Genomic DNA, 20,559 nt, shown 5'->3' on the forward strand with positions numbered 1-20,559 from the left:
ATATGACCTATTTAATAACGCTCATCTATTCTAAATGGTGTAATATTTTAGAGTAATTATTTAGGTATTGTACTTTACACTTGAGTTAACAGAGTTCATTCCACTGATATTCCACCCATGCAAATCAGATTTAACATCTCGACCCCACTTCGTCGTGTCTACATGCTGAATGAACTTGACACGACAGCTATATCTTCAGAATTGCCTTGCCTTCAATATACGGAAATTAAATTGCTTAGAAAGCATGAATTATCAAAAGAGCATTTGCTTCCTTATTGCAACATGTAAAATACTATTTTAACTAATTCCAGAAAATAATATTTTATAGTCATAAATCACCAAACTGGAAGCTTTTAAATTTAAGTAAATTATATCATGACATACCGTAATATAGAGTAATCCTCACATGAACTTTGCACATCAACCCTTTCATGTTATTCCCTTGTTTACAGTGTTACATTGCAAAAATAATTGCACTCAAATGCGCAAAGCACTCACCTTAAAATTATCGTATTGTCAGTAGAAATAACTGCTACGCAGAACTTCTGATACTATGTAATCACTTCAATTTAGATCACTAAATGCAATCACTTTGTCATATTGGAAATTATCACTATTTACCTTGCTTCTTATAATTTACAAAAATACACGTTACGAAGAACATACAAAACACACACACACACTATCCCTGAAATCGGGAATGGCGTTCCTTGTTCCTTCGCTTTACCACATCCCATAATATTCGAAGTACAGTTGTTCCATTATGCAACCTATGAATGAAAGAAGAATCGCGTCGTGCGTGCTTGAGGTTAGACCATGGATTAGACCTCCTCGCACGAGTGAATGCAAAGTGAAATTTCGAAATATGTGAAGGTGAACATAAATTTGCATATTTTATGTGTAAACATGTGGAATGATTTTGATTAATTCGTTTTAAAACTATAAATCTTTCATTTAAATCAATTTCGAGAATTAAGTACTTTAGTACGAACATATCCTATCTACTGCTATAGCAAGGTTAGATATAAAAGGATGAAAAATAATGTAATCTGGTATAAAAAATATGATTTTCTTATCGGTTTATTTCGAAAAGTATATTTTCTTGGAATTTCCAAAATCTACTATAACTAAGAAAAAAAGAAAAGCTACAATTCTATAACTTAATCAGAATCTGCATTCGTTTATTCGTCGAATTTGCATTATTTATTCCATCTCGGGTTATTAGAAGTGATAAGGAAATAGTGAAATGAGAATATTAAAGGAAATGAGAACTCCAAGAGAACCTAGTGGCTCCACGCTGCCCATCATAAACTCACATAACCTGGGATTTAATCCGGATTTCTAGCATTAAATGCGGTCCCTCTACCCTTTCAGCCATATTCCCCTACTAGTGAGCTCTTAGCACCAGAACTAATAAATTACTATTTTGTTGAATATTTTTCTTCTAAAGCGGAAATCCAGTAAGTATTGCACCTTTAATTAAATAATAGATGATTCTCATTAAAAGGCAAAAAAGTAAACAATAATTTATTGAATTGTATTTATTTCGTCCTTTTTCTTATATTTATGGCACGGCCAACAAGAGATGGTCTCTGACGTTTCTTACCACATGCGGTGGAACATAGCAGTCCCTACTTTGATACCAGTGTTACCAACCACGATCACTCTGTCTTATACCATTAATTAAATTGCCACTACAGTTGCACCGAAAAAAAAAAAACTTGACACGCGAGTAGTGGCAATGTCACTGCGAGCTGTCAGAGACGTTCTCTTACTGGACGCACTATAGCACTATATTACAATGCATATGAAGTGGACACGTCATTTATATATAGATACAAAAGTAAAAGAAACAATATTAGTGAAAATTACACACACTAGTTTAATAATTATGCCTTACATCTTATTATACATTACATTTTTCATGACACCATTGTGAAAATAGAGAAAGCAATTATTACTTGCAGTGTATTTAGAAATCCTCAAACCACTGGCGGATCCACGTGGGGGGCGGAGGGGGCGACCGCCCCCCCCCCCAAAGGTGTTTTTTTACTTTCAGCATTTACTGTTGAGAAATACAAATATGGTCTTTTCCTGACCGATCCAATCTGTGTGACAAGCCTAGCAGAGTCTAATCAAAATGTGTGGTACTTCATAGTACTTAATATAGACATATTTGAATTGTGAATACTTCTGTCCCTAGTTCCTTGAAGCGGTCACCATTAACCCCAAAGTAGCGAGAATATAATTCATTCGACGGAAGAACAGCTGTAGGAAGGAGAGTAAGACGGCTAACTCTTTGAACTAAAAATGTATATTTTAAAATTGTGTTTTAGAAAAAGAAATGGAAATTGAATTCGGGTTCCGAAACTTCAATTACCTTTACCTTGAATAAACAGGATCAGAGTCTTCAGCGCTCCTTACCGAAAAGCTCTTTGAATCTGGAACTTTTTAGTTGGTTGATTGATTGATATGTATTTATGTTGTTTGTCAAAAACGATGCTTTAGAGAACGAAAACTAGAGTTTAAGTTAAATCTGAACCATTATATAGCGTTTGATGCATACTCACCTGGAATCAAACCACAGAACCTCACGCATCAAAGATCAAAGGTAGCTTTGCTAGCTCCTAGATCAAGAAAGAGAGCAATGCCTCTTGGGGTTCAACACGGAAACTTTAGGAAGGCATCAGGGATTCATTGAGACTTTTAATGGCATTTCATCTTTTCTTGGGAAATAACACAAGCTGTTATTGTAATTCATAAGACGAAGTCCTGAGTGAAAAACTAATCTTCGCACAGGCCAAACCGCTTGAGCTAGAAACTTGAAATTCGGACAGTTGAAAAGATTTCTGACGTAGGGATCACTAACAAAGGATTTTTTTTGGAAATTCGAGGAAAGGAAGGGGCGATGGGATGGAAATTACTTTAATAAGGTGGCCATCTCTCCGAATCCCTTAAGGTTAGAGACTTGAAATTTGACGTTTGGATTTCTCATTTAAAATTGTTTGACACACGTTTCAATGTTTTTTTGATAATTTATTAAAATGAGGGGAAAAGAGGTGGAAAGAAAAGAGACGGGAATTACAATTATTATAATATGATATCAATATCTAAGAATCTTTGAAGGTTAGAAACATGGAATTTGCCAGGAACAAGAAAGGACGTAGATTTGATTCTGTGCTGTACTTTTTACAGAGATGGACTGCAAGGTGACTAAGACCGTTCTGTGGGTTTCCGCTCGTCATGGTTTTTGCCCATAATCATTTTCAACTCGTCGATACTCTCCGAAAGTCATGAGTCTGACGGTGAGTCTACAGTTGAACTCCTTGGATGTATCTGAATCGCAAACAAAATCAAGAAAGACGAACGAACTCAAAAAAAGGTTTTGAACTTGCTTTTCTAAATTTTTAAATGAAACTAAAGGGCACAGCTACAATCGTAAACAAATGTGTATATATAGTATATTTTAATAAACAGTTATATATTATGCATTGATATTTGCTTTGTTTGTTTAACGTCCCAGCGTTGTGCCAAGACGGGTAAAGGAGACGTGGACCTACTGATTATAACGGAATCCGAACCACATTTTTTCGTTTAACTGTAATCCCACTGGGAATCGAACCCAGGACCACGCGCACCAAAGGTAAGCGTGTTAGCCATTAGGCCAAAAGGGGTTCATATTATATCTGAGATCAGTGGCGTATTTAGGGGGGTGGCTTCCGGGCTTAAGCCCCCCCCGAAATCTTACTTAGTATAGTAAAGTAAATTAAATATCTTGCAGAATTTTCACATTTCCAGGCAAAGCCCCCCCCCCTGAAAGTTAGCAAAGCCCCTCCCGAAACAAAATCGTAAATACGCCACTGTCTGAGATGAAAGAAAACCAAGTTATACGTATTTTATTCTCCATTGTAATTTCGTTTAACGGTGAAATTTTTCAATATTAAATTTTAATTTGCATTTTTGAAATATCTGATATTGTCAAATATCACCAGTCGGTATGTAAAAGAAGCATGGTTTGTGCGCAGTAATGAACGGAAATATCATTTTGGTTTTACATTTCTGATCTTTCGTTCATTTTATTGTAGGCTTTGCTAATCTTCCAGAGGATTTTTTTTTTTTTTTTTACTATTTATGCATTATAATGGCTTATATTGTGATTCCATATCATTTTAATTCATGTAAAACGTATACACATTTCGTACTAGATTGACAAAATTCTGTTGAGTTTTTATAAGAGAACACTTAGTATTGATATTTTTGTTATTACATTATTTGGAGTATTTTATTGAATAAATTATGCATTTTCCTTCGTAGTAGCTAGTAATTTATATGGTTAGGGAGTACTGCAATATATTTATATAGGATTTATATTCACAATTCATTTCTTTATATGTTACTGCTGTAGTTTGACTTCAAACCGTCGCTCTGGGTTCCTGTTAGTAGTTCAATAGTGTTTAAATACAGTGATTAGTATTATGCATTCGAAAGTGTATTCATTTCATTCTCCTGTACTTGATCTGTGATCTTGAGTGAGCAGGCTAGTTCTTTTAAGGGAGAAACTATAACATTTTTATTTCGGAGAAAAACCACGAAAATCATGTTCGGGCAATCGCCAAGGGGAATATTCACGGTGCCACTAATACATCCTTGGAGTTCAGTTTGAATATTATATTTTTTTTTCTTTTAAATTTTCAATCTGCTGAATTATATCCTGATATAAATAGAAATGAATGCAATATGTAAAGATTGCTTTCCTATATTTTGGCCCACTTGGAACACTGTGTACTATATACTACTGAACATCACTTTATAATTAATTATTGTATTATTTTTAAGCTACCAAGAAATGCATAGAAATATCATAATGTCTTTTGTAATTTGTTAACATTGTATTAACATTTGTATTATTCCTTATGCATGTATACCGTTATCTATTTTTGCGTAGACCGGTCCTTTTTTTTTTTTTCAACTGTTGTCCCGCAATTATTATTTAAAATATAAATTATTAGAGCTAATTGTACACTCTTTCGTTAAAATGAGTGCCATCGTCAATATAGTATTTTGTTTCGTACAAGTACTGTGCAAGACAGCGCATCTGATATATGGCGGAGACTATCTGTGAAGTGAATCATGACACCGCCACGCCTCCAAAACGGAAGTGCATATTTAATTTAAATCTACGGAAAGAATACACTTTAAAAAAAAAAATGCAAATTCGGATCCCAAATGAAATCTGGGAATCAGGTTTACCCCCCTCCCCTTCAGCCCCGGATTCATTAGCGTCCCATTCTTGCAAACTAAAATTATGATCACCTTGATTCTACACTCATCTTCCAGGAAGCGAACCGCCCCCTCCAAACGATCCTTCTGGATCCGCTAGTGCCTCAAACAAATATCTAATGCTAAAAACAAGTAATGACACTGATTTACTGTACACCATGTAACATTTTTATTTACTTAGCAATTCATGTATTCCTCTACCGAGTAAAAGCAGTGTTGTAATAAATATTTTTGGAGTTCTTTTTTAAATTTAGCAACAGAGTCCTGAGTCTGTATATCTTTGGGAGGTTTATTATAGAGCATGATACCTGTGTATTTACACCCTTTATCATATAATACTGTTCTGTGTTCTACAATAGAAAAGTTTTGTTTGTTGCTTGTACAGGGCCGGACTTAGCATTTTGGCGCCCCTAGACCCAATAATTTTTTCCGCCTCTAGTCTGTTTAAAGTTACTTTCCTAAAAACCTTTATTAAAAAATTATATCAGGCCTATATGTTAATTGCTTAAACACCACTCCACGATGCAATTTTATCATTGCAAGTTTTTTGAGGAATTTACTTGGTTCTGGGCTTAACAAAATACCGTTAATGTATTAACAAAAGATTGGTGAACTTTACCAACAATTATTTGTTCCAAAGAACTTCAAAATCAGAATGCTTTATTAGCCTGATTTTTTAAAATCAATTCAAAAAATATGTTAAGTTATGGCTATTTATTTTTATTTCTAAATATTTTTTAATTTTTTTCTCTTGGCCGTGCGCCCCCTGGGAGCTTGCGCCCATAGGCCCGGGCCTATTGAGAAATCCGGCCCTGTGCTTGTATCATGGTCATGTTGCTGTTCTACTCGCGTAAGGACATCTTGTAGGTGTCTCTTTACAAATATCAATAGATTTAAAATATACAAACAGGGTACTGGAAGTATACGAAGTTTTTGCTTTTACGTATTGTCTGCTTTAACGTCCATTTTCAACACCCAGGCTATATGAGACGTTGATCTACAGTTTAATATGGAATCCGAACCACTGTAATGTGTTCATTGCATAATGATAACAAAATTATGGACCTGAGTCCTCGAGCACCAAATGTGGAGAGAAGCAATAAAAATACTAATAAGAATGTTGCCAAATAACAGTTGCTATGGAGATGGGGACCGTGCGGAGTAAGATCACGCTTCGTATGTTCTACATAGACTGATATGCTCTGTATGGTTGGGAGTTTTTAATTGTAAAAATCAATTTGAAAATAGGTTCAACGTAGTCTAAATTGTATGTTCACCAACCAACGATTTTCTCTCACTTATCCAACAGGTTTGGCCTCGCATCTCTAATCTCAATTGCATTTGTTTCGTAGGGGTTACGTTGGCAAATGCTCGGCTAAGTACCCAATTATAACGTAGGGCCAACATCAGCAATTGTCTAGCCCATCGTTTCATACTGTTGCGTTCATTGTGTTGCGAGAGCATTAGTGATGACGTGTATTGTAAAGAAAATGAGAAACCGTTTTTTCTAGTTAATATTATAGAAATAATTATTAAACCCGAAAGGAAACGTAGCTATAGTTAAAGATGTTTTTTAAACAATAAAAGTTATGCTGAATATTTTTTTTTTTAAATTTAGAGTATTTCAGCGATTCTCCGCCGCCTAACTGATTTAAACTCTAATCATTTGAATTATTAAAACCCATTGCTAAACCTTATGATCGTTTTCATTGGCGCGTTACTTCCTTAGCTTCGAACTATTTTACTAAATAACCAATAAAAAGCGCATCACAGGTAGCGCCTCACGCCCGCTTAGAAATGTTTAACAAACGAAACTAGCTTTTGCCTCTCCTTCGTTTTAATATTCCTCAAAGTAAGTGATCTTTAAGCAGTCCAAGCAGTTAAATATGATTAAAGTAGAAAATATGTGAAAGCAGAAACCATTCAGGAAACTATGAATGACACACTCATGTTTATGTTCTGTGAAGTATGGGTCACTATCATGAAACTGATGTGATGTGCTATATCTTCAAGGAAAAAAAAATCGCTTGTTCAATCAGTTACTATGTAATATCGTACAGTTCGCGGCAAAAAAAAAAAAAAAAAAAAAACTGCAACAGCGGAAACTATTCCAAACAGCGCAGGGAATCAACATAACGTCTAACAAAGTACATTCGCGAAGTGTCCCCTCGAGATTCGCGTTAAATTGATGCGGCTGTGGCGTGGAGCAGCGGTGTGTAATCAAATTTCTTGTGAAGGAGAAAGTTAAACCAGCTGAGATTTTCAGAAGATTGCAAGCACAGTATGGTGAACAAACGATGTCACGGACAAGTGTACGAATGGTGTGAACAGTTTCGCGAAGGACGGGAACTGGTGACAAATTATGCACATGGACACAATCGCCCGACTGCAGTCACACCAGTGAATATCGCACGTGTTGAGCAAATGATTCTTGAGAAACGGTGAGTAACAGTGCGGGATATTGCTGCCGAGGTGAATATCAGTGTCTGAGTGTTGAGACAATCATTCACGACCACTTACGCTTCCGCAAAATCTGTGCAAGGTGGGTTCCTCGCCAGCTGACATTTGATCAAAAGTGGACACACATGACGGCTTGTGAACAGTTCTGCCCCATCCTCCCTACAGTCCAGATTTAGTCCCCAGTGATTATCATTTGTTTGCACCCCTTAAAGACCATCTGGGAGGGAAGAAATTCACGACAGATGAAGCACTGCGGAACGATGTCCTCCAATGGCTACGACAACATCCAAGTTCTTTCTACGTCAAAGGAATCAGGGAGTCGCCACAACGATGGCAACGGGCCTCGACGCGCAAGGAGAATACTTTGAAAAGCTGACATAGTTTGGTGCTTCTTGTGCTATCTGTTTCCTCTGAAGAAATAAAAGTCCCGGTCAACCTTGAAAGAACCTTGTACTAACTAAAGATCAACACTCTGACAATACGTTTTATTGAGACTAATCAATTTAATTCCATATGTTTATTATTATTTGCAATAAGGAAAAACACAACTCCTTTTATCTCCTACATAAATTAACTTCTGGTACTCGCAAATTAAGCTGTTATAAGCCCATCCTATGAATATTGAATGCCGAGAATAATGTTTCAGAAAAAAGTACAGAACTTCTAAATAAAACAAAATGTGTCCTGAAAACTTCAAACCTGGATCAATATACACAAGTTATTTAATATATTTAATACAGGGATGCAAATAACCACTCACTCACTCACACGGGGCTAGTTGTTCTTCGGTGCGGGTGAGTATTTAATATCATACAGAAGGTAAGTAAATGATTTACAGGGTGCGGAAAAAGTCCCGGAACGGTTCAATATCTCGCGAAATATACAGATCAGCAAAACAAAAATAACACATGTTAAATAGATTTGAAAAAGCTATCCAGTAATACCAAACGCAATCCCTTATCCCCGCCCCTTCGGGGGTACGGGGATAACTTAAAATTTTAAATAGCAACCCCTGTTTTTTTATTGCATATTTAGATTCTGCAGAAAAAGTAACAGTGATTTGACCCAAAATTTTGAACAGTGCCTTCACGGATGGCACTTGAATCGACACACTAAAAAAGGAGGACGGGAGAACATTATGAAAATGTGCCTTCTGAGTATCGTACTCTGTGGCCATTCGGATAGAATACTGGAGTGCGGGCTCCGAGGTCGTGAGTTCGATTCCCGCACAGAGTAACATTTTTATGTGGATTTTTTATACCCAAATAATGAATTCATACATTTTAACTTTGATGAAAATAACGTATTTGTCCATATTTATTAATCTGCAAGAAAATATAAATGTATACAAAAATGGTTTATTTTTGTTGTAAATAACCTTATGAACTCTAACCATAATAGCCTTATTATTAAGAACTATTTCATAGAGCCGTAGCTTGAGATTTCTGCACCCAGACGAAGGAGAATTCGGCGGCCCCCCTCACATACTCATCCCACCAATCTTTTCCTTCATTTTCTTACTTATAAGAAAAGCAGTAACTACTGTTATACTACACTAAATTTTTATTAAGCTGCTTGGGCAGACCCTTGCAAGAACTGAAAGCGAGTTCTCAAGAGGCGTATTTTGGACTTTTCGTTAAACTTGACAAAAGTGCCTTTGGTTGTACACAAATCCACTTGGAGAACAGTTACGCAAATTTACAATACAAATATTTGTAACGTTTCATACTATCGATAAGAAATGAAATTTCAGTACATTACAAATCATACTTTTAAAATGTTCAAAATGAGTGACAGCAGCATTTTAATTTCGATTGTTTTAATATCAGCAATTAAACGGGTTGAACTTGTTAATGATAGACTTTCTTACTCTCAGGTGTCGGTGGTGTGATACTATTGTTTTAGATGTATATGCCCCAACAGAAGATAAGGATGTCGATATAAAAGACACTTTTTAACTAAGTATCACGGGTATTCGACCAATTCTCGCAATACCATATGAAAATTCTATTAAGAGGATTTCAATGCGAAGGTAGTACGAAAGGATGTTTTCAAACCGGTTATAGGGAAAGAAAATCTGCATAAGAAAAGTAATTACAATGTGGTTAGTTTCGTGAACTTTGGAATATCCAAAAACTTTATCGTGAAGCGAACAGAATTCCCACCTCACGACGTTCATAAATACACATGAACCTTACCAGATGGAAAAACACACAATCAAATTGATCACGTTTTAGTAGATAGAAGAAGGCAGTCTAGCATAATTGATGTTCGCTCGTTCACAGGACCCGAATGCTATCTGGTAGCAGCGATAACAAGGGAAAGAGATTATCGTTTAATAAGGAGAATAGTCAGCATCTGAAAACGGAGAGGTTTAGTTTAAAGAAATTAGAGGAGATCTAAGCGAGAGGGAAATACCAGATTGAAGTGTAACAGATTCTCGATTTTAGAATGCTTTGAGAGCTCTAATGTTGAGAATAGTTGGGTTGAAATTAGGGATAGCATTAAAATTTCAGCAAGAGAAAAATTGGGGCACGCGGAAATACGTAGAAACAAATCATTATTCGAGCAGGAATGCTCGAAAGTAACGAAAAAGGAAAAATAGGCGAAACTGCGTTGGCTACAAAATCCGAACAATATAACTACAGTAAATTTCATTGATATCAGACAGGAAACTTCCAAAATGTTTAAAAGAGAGAAACGCGATTTTTTGAAAACTTACATTAATGAAATCGAAGATAATAGTTAAAGAAAAAATTGAGACACATTCAAGGGCATCAACGAATTTAAGAACGGGTATCGACCTCTCGCGTATATATTAAAGAGAGACAACGGAATAATTCTTACTGATACAGATAGCATCTTGAACAGATGGAAATATTTCTTTGACGATTTGCTTAACACACTGCCAAAAACTAATGTTCGTGGGGCAAGGAAAATGCACAGCAGAACCACAAATTTCAGAACCTAGCCGAACAGAAGTAGAAATTGCGATAAAGAAATCAAAGAATCACAAATCTCCGGGTGTAGGCGAAATTCTGGTTAATTGTAGCTATAGAAGGAAATTATCGAACAAGATACACAAACTCATTCTTCTTATTTGGAACAAGGAGGAATTGCCAGAAGAGTGAAAAGAATGAATCATTGTCCAATTCACAAGAAAGGCAACAAAGCGGATTGTAATAATTTTGAGGCATTTCGCTTGTGTCCAGATCCTATAAAATCCTCCCAAATATTTTATTAACAAGGTTGATTACATACGCAGATAAAATTATTGGAGATTATCAGTGTGGATTTAGACGAAATCAATCAACTATGGACCAGATATTTACCATTCGACAATTACTCGGAAAGAAATGGGAATACATTACCTCAGTACATCAATTATTTATTGATTTTAGAAAGGCTTAGGATTCTATTTGGAGATAAATATTATACAACATTCTTGCAGAATTTGGAATACCGAAAAAAAAAGCTAGTTAGATTAATTTAGATGTGTTTAAACGAATCCCAAAGTAAAGTCAGAGTGGAAAATTATTGTCCACGAGCTTCGTCAAGAATGGCCTGAAACAAGGTAATGCGTTGTCGACGTTATTATTCAACTTTATTCTAGACTACGCTATAAGGAAAATCAAAGATAGCAATCAGGGCCTAGAACTGTATGGTATTCACCAAGATATGGCGTATGCTGATGATGTAAATCTGGTAGGAGAAGATAAGAGAACAATAGAAAGAAATGCAGAGATCTTATTAAACGCTTGCAGGGACAAGGGTTTAAAAGTAAATGCAGAGAAAACTAAATACTTACACGGAAGTTCACTGGAATTATAGTACTGCAAATTATGGATGCGTCTAAGTATCAAATAATATTTTCGATAAAGTGGATACTTTCAAGTATCTAGGATCAATATTAATAGACCGAAATCATATCCACGAAGAAATTAAATGTCAACTGAAAGCAGGGAATTCGTGTTATTATTCAGGTCAAAATCTTTTGTCATCGCGAATTCTGTCGATGAATTTGAAGATCAAAATATATAGAATGATAATCATGCCTGTTGCTCTGTATTGTGGCGAAACATGGTCGCTTAGTCTAAGGGAAGATCGCAAACTGAAAATATTTGAGAATTAAATCCTGAGATAGAATCCTGAATTAAAATTAAATTTGTATTTTACCTAACTTCAGAAAAGTACTAATTGAAGTTAAAACTATGGAATTTATTTGAGGAAATAAAAGAAAAACGATTACCCTGAACTCAGAACCTGTCACTCCGCAATCCAATACGCTAACTGTACGGCCACAGCGCACGGGACTGACATCTCGGGCCATCGGCGAAGACACTGTTTTTTTTTTTTTTTTTTTTTTCAATTTTGGGTTAAATCACTGTGACTTCTGGAGAATCCAAATGTGCAATAAGAAATAGGGGTTCCCATTTTAAATATTAAAGTTACCCCCGATACATTCGAAGGGGATGGGGAGAGGGGGGTCGGGTTGAGTTTGCTATCGTTGGATAGCTTGTTCAAAACTATTTAACACATGTTATTTTTGTTTTGCTAATATTTATACTTCGTGAGATATTGGAGCGTTCCGGGACTTTTTCCGCACCCTGTATATTGTGAGATATGGGCTAGTAGCTTTTTTTCTTGGGCTAGTAAAAGTTTGTTGCTTATTTGCATCCCTAATTTAATATAATTAACGATTCCAATGCGTAGAAAACAAGTCGACCAACTCTATTGTTGTTATTTGCTAGGCACAGTGAAAAGTTCTGTTTTCAGTTTAATCGGATCTACAATGTTACCTATTAGGGATGCGCACGAGTCGAGTCGAGTCGAGATTTAAGCCTGTCTCGACTCGTCTCGAGAAAATGTTGTCTCGACTCGAAAATATGTTCCTGTCTCGACTCGTGTCTCGACTCGACGGTGCCTGTCTCGACTCGACTCGAATTCGAGTCGAGTCGTCTCGAAATTCGAGTCGAGACAAAATATACGAGTTAAAATATACACACACATGAGCCAGAACATTATGACTACCTACCTAATTGTCAGTATGTCCACCTTTGGCACGGATAACAACGGCGAATGCTCTTGGCATGGACGCAATGATCCTTTGTAAGTCGCTGAAAAGAGTTGGCACCACATGTGCACACACAGGTCACCTAATTCCTGTAAATTCCGGGGAGGGAGGCGATGCGCTCTGACGTCACGTTCAATCATATCTCAATATGTTCGATTGGGTTCAAATCCGGCGAGTTGGGGGGCCAACACATTACTTGAAACTCGTCCCTGTGTTCCTCGAACCACTCCATCACACTCCGGGCCTTGTGACATGGTGCATTATATTGTCGAAAATGCCACTGCCGTTGGGAAACATGGTCGTCATGAAGGAGCGTACGTAGTCTGTAAGCAGTGTGTGATACGCCTCGGCCGTCATGGTGCTTTACTCGAGCTCCACTAGACACATGGATGCATAAGCGTAACCTTGGCCCATATGGTCGGGGGCAAAACATTCGTGCCAATACACATACACACACACACACACACACACACACACACATATATATATATATATATATATATATATATATATATATATATATATATATATATATATATATATATATATATATATATATATATATATATATGATCCACTGCTGGATGAAATTCTCTCTCCAATTCTCTTTCACATGTATCTATATCCCGCAGTTCGTTTCCATGTTACTCCACACTGCTTCCTAATTTCGTCACACCGTATTGTATTACAACGTCTTCTAGTTCGTTTTCCTTCCCTCAGGATCCAGTCAAGGATTGTTTTTGTCCACCTATCGTCAGTTCTTCTTGCAATATGACCAGCTCCCTGACACTAAAGTCCTTTTATTTTCGCGATGATATCGGTCACTCTTGTCATCTTCCTGATCCATGTATTTTTCCCCCTAGGGTTTTTATCTCCCCGGGTTATTGCAAGCATACATCTCTCCATGTTTTTTTGAGTTGTGTGTGCTCTCTCCCCATGGAAGTTTAAGAAAGAGCATTATACATTAACAACTGATCACAGAAAGTTGCGAATTCAACCAGGCGTAGATTTTAATTCCACTTTAGATTGGAAGCAGCAACATATTTCAAATTATTGCCTTTGGTATAAAAATCGATTATAAAGTTTGAATTTGCGGTGGCAGCTACATAGCATGAGCGTGAACTGCGATTCTTCTTTTCTTTCATTATTAATAGACAAAAAGTTTTATTTATTGGCTGTAAGATTCACAAGCTGTAATTAGAAGTATATAATATACATTGCTCACTTGTGCATGTGTAAACTTTTCTTTGTTTCGACAAAAATATATTCACAAATTTCCACTTGGGTAGGTAGTCTTCAACCTTAAATTGTCAGTTTTTGAAACCAACCATACATTTGCTTCTAATGTTTTAACCAAATATTTAGCACCGTAGTTTCGAGAAACCCTCTCTGATTTTGGATCATCATTGTGTAGTTGGAGTGTGGGAATGATATAAATACTACTCCGGCAGATATCCAGCCTAACTTTACGTCAGTTTTTGCGGATGAGACCTAAAATTAAACCTTTGCCTTTGTGCTAAAAATTGTTTTAGTCAATAGCCGGAACCCCTTTCCCTAAAATTATTTCGCGGAACACAATGACGCAGAACGAAAAGTTCTAGATTAGTTCTTTATCGTGCTTTAATAGGATATTAATCTACTTAAAATATGGCAATAATAAACTGAAAAGATACAAATTTGGAGCGAGACAAGTACAGCACAGGAACTGAATTCGGACACCACACTGACTTACTGGAACGCAGAACTGTGCATTCCGGCCCATTTTAAGCCCCACTTAGCCAATGCTCCCCTGATCTTTGCCCAAACCGTCATATTGACCTGAGCCTTAAATGTTGTTAAGGAATTACCTGGAACAACCTATCAGCACAATATCCACACATTCGTTTACCCCAGCTCATTAATAGTGTTTCTTTCAGAAGAAATCTCCAAAGAGGGTATTTGAAAAGTAAAGAGGGAAATTATAGTTAAACATATGTTTCTTGATATCCTGATTTTCTCTGAGAATTTGCCTGAAGGGTATTTTGCACTTGAGTGTGTGTGTATGGAGGGGTAGGCCCGGCTCACCCTCTGAAAGAAATACTGCTTATCAATGATACAAGGAAATCACAATATTAGGAAATCCAAATATTAGCCAGTAAATATTACATTTATAATTTTGATTTAATAAGTTAATATTTCGCTTACTGCTAAATGTAATGATATGGAAGCTGGACTTGAACTGTTAATGGAGCCAGTGGCGTAGGGAAGGGGGGGCGGAGGGGCCGCCCCCCCCCAAAGAGGTCCGACAATGTACTTTGGTACTTTGATGTTTGTAATTTTTTATATATTTTTATGTTTATATATATTCTTCTTTGTAATTTTTCTATATGTACCTATAACAGCACTTGCCCCCCCCCCCCAAACACACATCCTGGCTACGCTACTGAATGGAGCTGCAGTCGCCTTCCTAGAAGTGTTGCTTCTGAATCAAATGTGTCGATAATCTGAGAAACGTTAATGTCGTAAGACCTTTCTAAGCACAACACAGCTAAACAACGAATTTTTTCTTGACCCATAGTGCTACGAACGTATGTTTTTAGCCGTCTCAGGCGCGAAAAGGAATTGGTCGCGGAACTGACAGGCACGGTTAGAAAAGTCTTATAAACTTGGTTCAAGTTTGGGAAGAATTCGTAAAGGTTCAATTAAAAAAAAAGAAAAGAAAAGAAAAGAAAAGAAAAGAAAAGAAAAGAAAAGAAAAAGAGAGATGCGATGAAAAATAATTTTCAGTCTTATCTCTCTGCACACAAACTGGAGAAAACTGTTAACTCTGATATCAGCTCAACTTTGGGGATTTTGTAGGTGTTACTGACAATTGTGATACTTTCTGCTGATGGTTTGTGTAGATGTCTTGCAGGGAATGAAGAACCTGCATATCATTTTCTTTGAATTTTATTGCTAATATCTGCCACAAGGATGTCAATAACGGAATAATACACTTCGCGTCTAATATTCAGCTGCTGTCTTACACTCGGAAGAAGTATCATCACCATCCAATGCTCGTGGGACTCGTGTTCTTCGTGGAACGTTCGGTGCACTGCACCCCATGGTTTCTGCAATTTCTTCTGTTTCTGTCCACAGTATAATGAAACTGTTCTCACTCCTTAAGGACTGAAGGCTGCAGATAGTGGCTTGCGACAAATTTTTCACAGTAGAAAAATTGGCACGTACTGTAAGTGCATGGACAGTTGATTCGTGTATTCAAAAACACGTCTCATCAGTTTAAGACGAAACAGAAATAAACAAAAACACGTCTCATCAGTTTATGACGAAAGAGAAATAAAGTGTCATGAACATTTTTTAACAGGAAATACGCGTAAATTTGATCGTGATCTGCTATTTCCTCTAAAGTTTCAACTACTGGTCCAAAATTTTCTAAAACTCCACGAATAGCTTCCAATCTACAGTTCCATCTAGTGTCGCTCAAAGACTTCAATGTTATCAAATGCTTTAAGTTTTCTCCTTAACGTTGAATATTTTCAAATATAGCGTGCCTTTTTGACGACGCTTCTACGAAGGAATGCAAACTACTCAGAACACCAAACATATTTCGAATCGCAGACGCTTCTCCGCACACATCAACAATGCATAAGTTCAAAATGTGAGCGTAACAATCAATATAAATGGCTAAATCGTTCACGTCCCTGATCCTCTTTGCAACACCACAGTGCTGACCAGTGTGCGAATTAGATAATCTATATTGGGGGGATAAAATTAGGCCAAAGGACGTAGTCTGAAGGTTCAAATTACAAAATGAGACAATAAATGCCTTACCCCCCATATATATATATATATATATATATATATATATATATATATATATATATATATATATATATATACAGACTGTCCCATAATTCGTGTGTAAACTTTAATTTCATAGTACTCAGAACTGGTAAAAGCTAGGACTGTGAAATTTGCAGGCAATTTAGAGGAAGGTCAGAAAATTTGTCTGATAACAAAACGAGATCGCAGGTGTTATTGTTTGCGGAGTTACAGGGTCAAAGGTCAAAATGCGATTTTTTTCTTATGGGATTTCAATGTTAAATAGTAGTCTCACATGTAATTTTTTTGAATATCCATCTCCGGTAGCAAAAATTGGTATATAGACATAAATTCTGATCCGAAACAATGTGATAACGAGAAATGTTGGCAATCGTGACCCGGTGACCTCTAACAGGTCACCTGTGACCCTTGAGAAAAAAGTTCCCTTTTCAACAGCTTATTGTACACAAATAATTCAGTTGAAGATAATGTTAAAAGAAACATATGCACAAAGGATCTACCGAACATCCTTTTTAGCAAAACGAAGAGGTCAGCAACATCATCAGAGGTCAAAGGTCACGTAGTTCAAATGTCATATTTTATGTGTTAACAAACAAGAAACTGTAACATTGGAAATAATGCTTTGAAGTGCATAGAACACATGCATAAAGATCCTTCCAACGAGTGTGTATGGGCATAGGGAAAAGGTCATCATAAGAGGTCAAAGGTCACGCAGTTAAAATTTCATGTTTGATGTGTTAGCAACTATGAAACTGTGACGTTTGAAAAATGATTTGAGTTACCATGGAATACATGCTTAAAGGTGCTTCAAATTGGTGTGTATGGGCATAGCAAAAAGGTCAACAATGTCATAAAAGTCAAAGGTCACTCAGTTAAAATTTCATGTTTGATGTGTTAACAAGTACGAAACTGTGACGTTAGAAAGTATGATTTGAGCTGCCACAGGACACATGCATGCTGCACAGGACACAGGTCCTTCCAATTGGTGTGTATGTGGATAGGAAAAAGGTCAACAATGTCATAAAAGTTCAAAGGTCACGTAGTTAAAATATCACGTTTGATGTGTTAGAAAATATGGAACGGCGACGTTTGAAAAATGATTTGACTTGCCATAGAATACATACAGAAAGGTTCTTCCAACGGATGTGTATGGGCACAGGAAAAAGATCAAGAATGTCCTTAAAGGTCAGAGGTCACGCAGTTAAAATTTCATGTTTGATGTGTTAGCAACTATGAAACTGTGACGTTTGAAAAATGATTTGAGCTACCATGGAACACATGCATAAAGGTCCTTCGAATTGGTGTGTATGGGAATAGAAAAAAGGTCAACAACGTCATAAAAGGTCAATGGTCACGCAGTTAAAATGTCATGTTTGATGTGTTAGCAAGCATAAAACTGTGACGTTTTAAATACGGATTTGATCTTCCATAGAACACATGCAGAAAGATCCTTCCAAGGGGTGCACATGATCGTAATGAAAAGGTCAATATTGCCATAAAGCGAAGAAGCCTAATTTTAATATTCAGATCCTGCAGGCAATGGTAGGTACGTTTCTGTGATGTTTAAAACAATGAATTGAACAAAGTATGAGTTCCACTTTTTGTTAATTACTTAGCTTTGCAAAACTGCATTCGAAATGTTTTTTTTTCTTATTAAAATATATTAATAGCTATTTAATGCACAGAAATATTTGAAATATTGTGTTACCTGTACAAGAAACACTGACGTCCATGTAGACTGTAAATCTTTTTAGTACTTTGCAATTTATTCCACGTGATTTCCGTGATGTGCTAAACTTAAGTTCATTCTGTGTATAAGAGTCTTTGTAAAGCTTTTTTCAAGAGTGTCTGGAGTTATCTGTTCAACGGGACGCTGTATCGATCGTCGAAGTTATTCAAATACTATTGAAGGAGTTTTATAAACTTGTTGCTTAAGAAAGCCCCATAGAAAGAAGTCGCATGGGGTTTGATCAGGACTTCTAGCTGGCCACTCAACATCAGAAACTACACTTATTAAACGGTTTCCAAACCTTCCTCTTATAATTTGTAATGTTGCCCTAGTACGATGTGCTGGAGCACCATCTTGTTCAAACCACATATCATTGTGTGGATCAAGATTTAAGCGATCAAGTTCAGGGAAAAGAAATTCTCGCAACATATTTTGGTATGTAAGTTGATTAACGTTTCCTTCGAAGAAAAACGGCCCTATTACCCCAGTTGCTGTTAGTCCCATCCACACTATAATACCCCTTTGATCTGCACAGCGTTCAATTCTTTCCGCCGGTGGACTGGGTCCCAAGAACCGTTCACGTGACGAAGGCACCATTCCATTTAAAAAAAAAAAAAACAGCTTCATCTGACATAAGCTATGATGTTTTAACTGAGTGACCTTTGACCTTTTATGACATTGTTGACCTTTTTCTATGCCCATACACTCCTCTTGGAAGGACCTTTCTGCATGTGTTCTATGCGAGCTCCAATTATTTTTTTTAACGTCACAGTTTCATACTTGTTTAACACATCAAACATGAAATTTTAACTGAGTGACCTTTGACCCTTTATGACATTGTTGATCTTTTTGCTATGCCCATACACACCAATTGGAAAGACCTTTATGCATATGTTCCATGACAGTTCAAATCCTTATTTCCAACATTACAGTTTCATAGTTGCTAACACATCAAACATGAAATTTTAACTGCGTGACCTCTGACCTTTAAGGACATTCTTGATCATTTTCCTGTGCCCATACACATCCGTTGGAAGAACCTTTCTGTATGTATTCTATGGCAAGTCAAATCATTTTTCAAACGTCGCCGTTCCATATTTTCTAACACATCAAACGTGATATTTTAACTACGTGACCTTTGAACTTTTATGACATTGTTGACCTTTTCCCTATCCACATACACACCAATTGGAAGGACCTGTGTCCTGTGCAGCATGCATGTGTCCTGTGGCAGCTCAAATCATACTTTCTAACGTCGCAGTTTCATACTTGTTAACACATCAAACATGAAATTTTAACTGCGTGACCTCTTATGATGACCTTTTCCCTATGCCCATACACACTCGTTGGAAGGATCTTTATGCATGTGTCCTATGCACTTCAAAGCATTATTTCCAATGTTAGAGTTTCTTGTTTGTTAACACATCAAATATGACATTTGAACTACGTGACCTTTGACCTCTGATGATATTGCTGACCTCTTCGTTTTGCTAAAAAGGATGTTCGGTAGATCCTTTGTGCATATGTTTCTTTTAACATTATCTTCAACTGAATTATTTGTGTACAATAAGCTGTTGAAAAGGGAACTTTTTTCTCAAGGGTCACAGGTGACCTGTTAGAGGTCACCGGGTCACGATTGCCAACATTTCTCGTTATCACATTGTTTCGGATCAGAATTTATGTCTATATACCAATTTTTGCTACCGGAGATGGATATTCAAAAAAATTACATGTGAGACTACTATTTAACATTGAAATCCCATAAGAAAAAAATCGCATTTTGACCTTTGACCCTGTAACTCCGCAAACAATAACACCTGCGATCTCGTTTTGTTATCAGACAAATTTTCTGACCTTCCTCTAAATTGCCTGCAAATTTCACAGTCCTAGCTTTTACCAGTTCTGAGTACTATGAAATTAAAGTTTACACACGAATTATGGGACAGTCTGTATATATATAAGTGTGTGTGTGTGTGTGTGTGACATCTGTAATAAATAAGAGATTTATTAATTTAATAAATCTACCGACAATAACTATGCACATATATATTGTCTGACACACACACCCCACTAAACCTTTCTGAACGTGTTTTAATGTTGTACTCACTCTTGTCCCCGTAGCTCTCTAAGGTTTATTTAGTTAATAATTTGGCTCGAGCGATAGCCATGATCACAAGCATATGTTAATTTTTCC

General features: G+C 36.6%; 1 protein-coding gene across 2 annotated transcripts in view; it reads right to left on the reverse strand.

The window, feature by feature from the left end:
• The window catches only part of fmt (phosphatase 6 regulatory subunit 1-like protein fmt), a 91,088-nt gene extending 90,327 nt beyond the window's left edge, over positions 1 to 761 (reverse strand). The window contains exon 1 of one of the 2 annotated variants that reach the window (XM_081728463.1): positions 499 to 761. The gene's annotated coding sequence lies outside the window, so the exon portion shown is untranslated. The remainder of the gene's footprint in view (positions 1 to 498) is intronic. The other variant, XM_081728462.1, reaches the window with a different exon arrangement.
• Between the last annotated feature and the right edge of the window lie 19,798 nt (positions 762 to 20,559).

This window comes from Thermobia domestica, chromosome 10 (assembly GCF_964235325.1).
Source record: "Thermobia domestica chromosome 10, izTheDome1.hap1.1, whole genome shotgun sequence".
NCBI lineage: Eukaryota > Metazoa > Arthropoda > Insecta > Zygentoma > Lepismatidae > Thermobia > Thermobia domestica.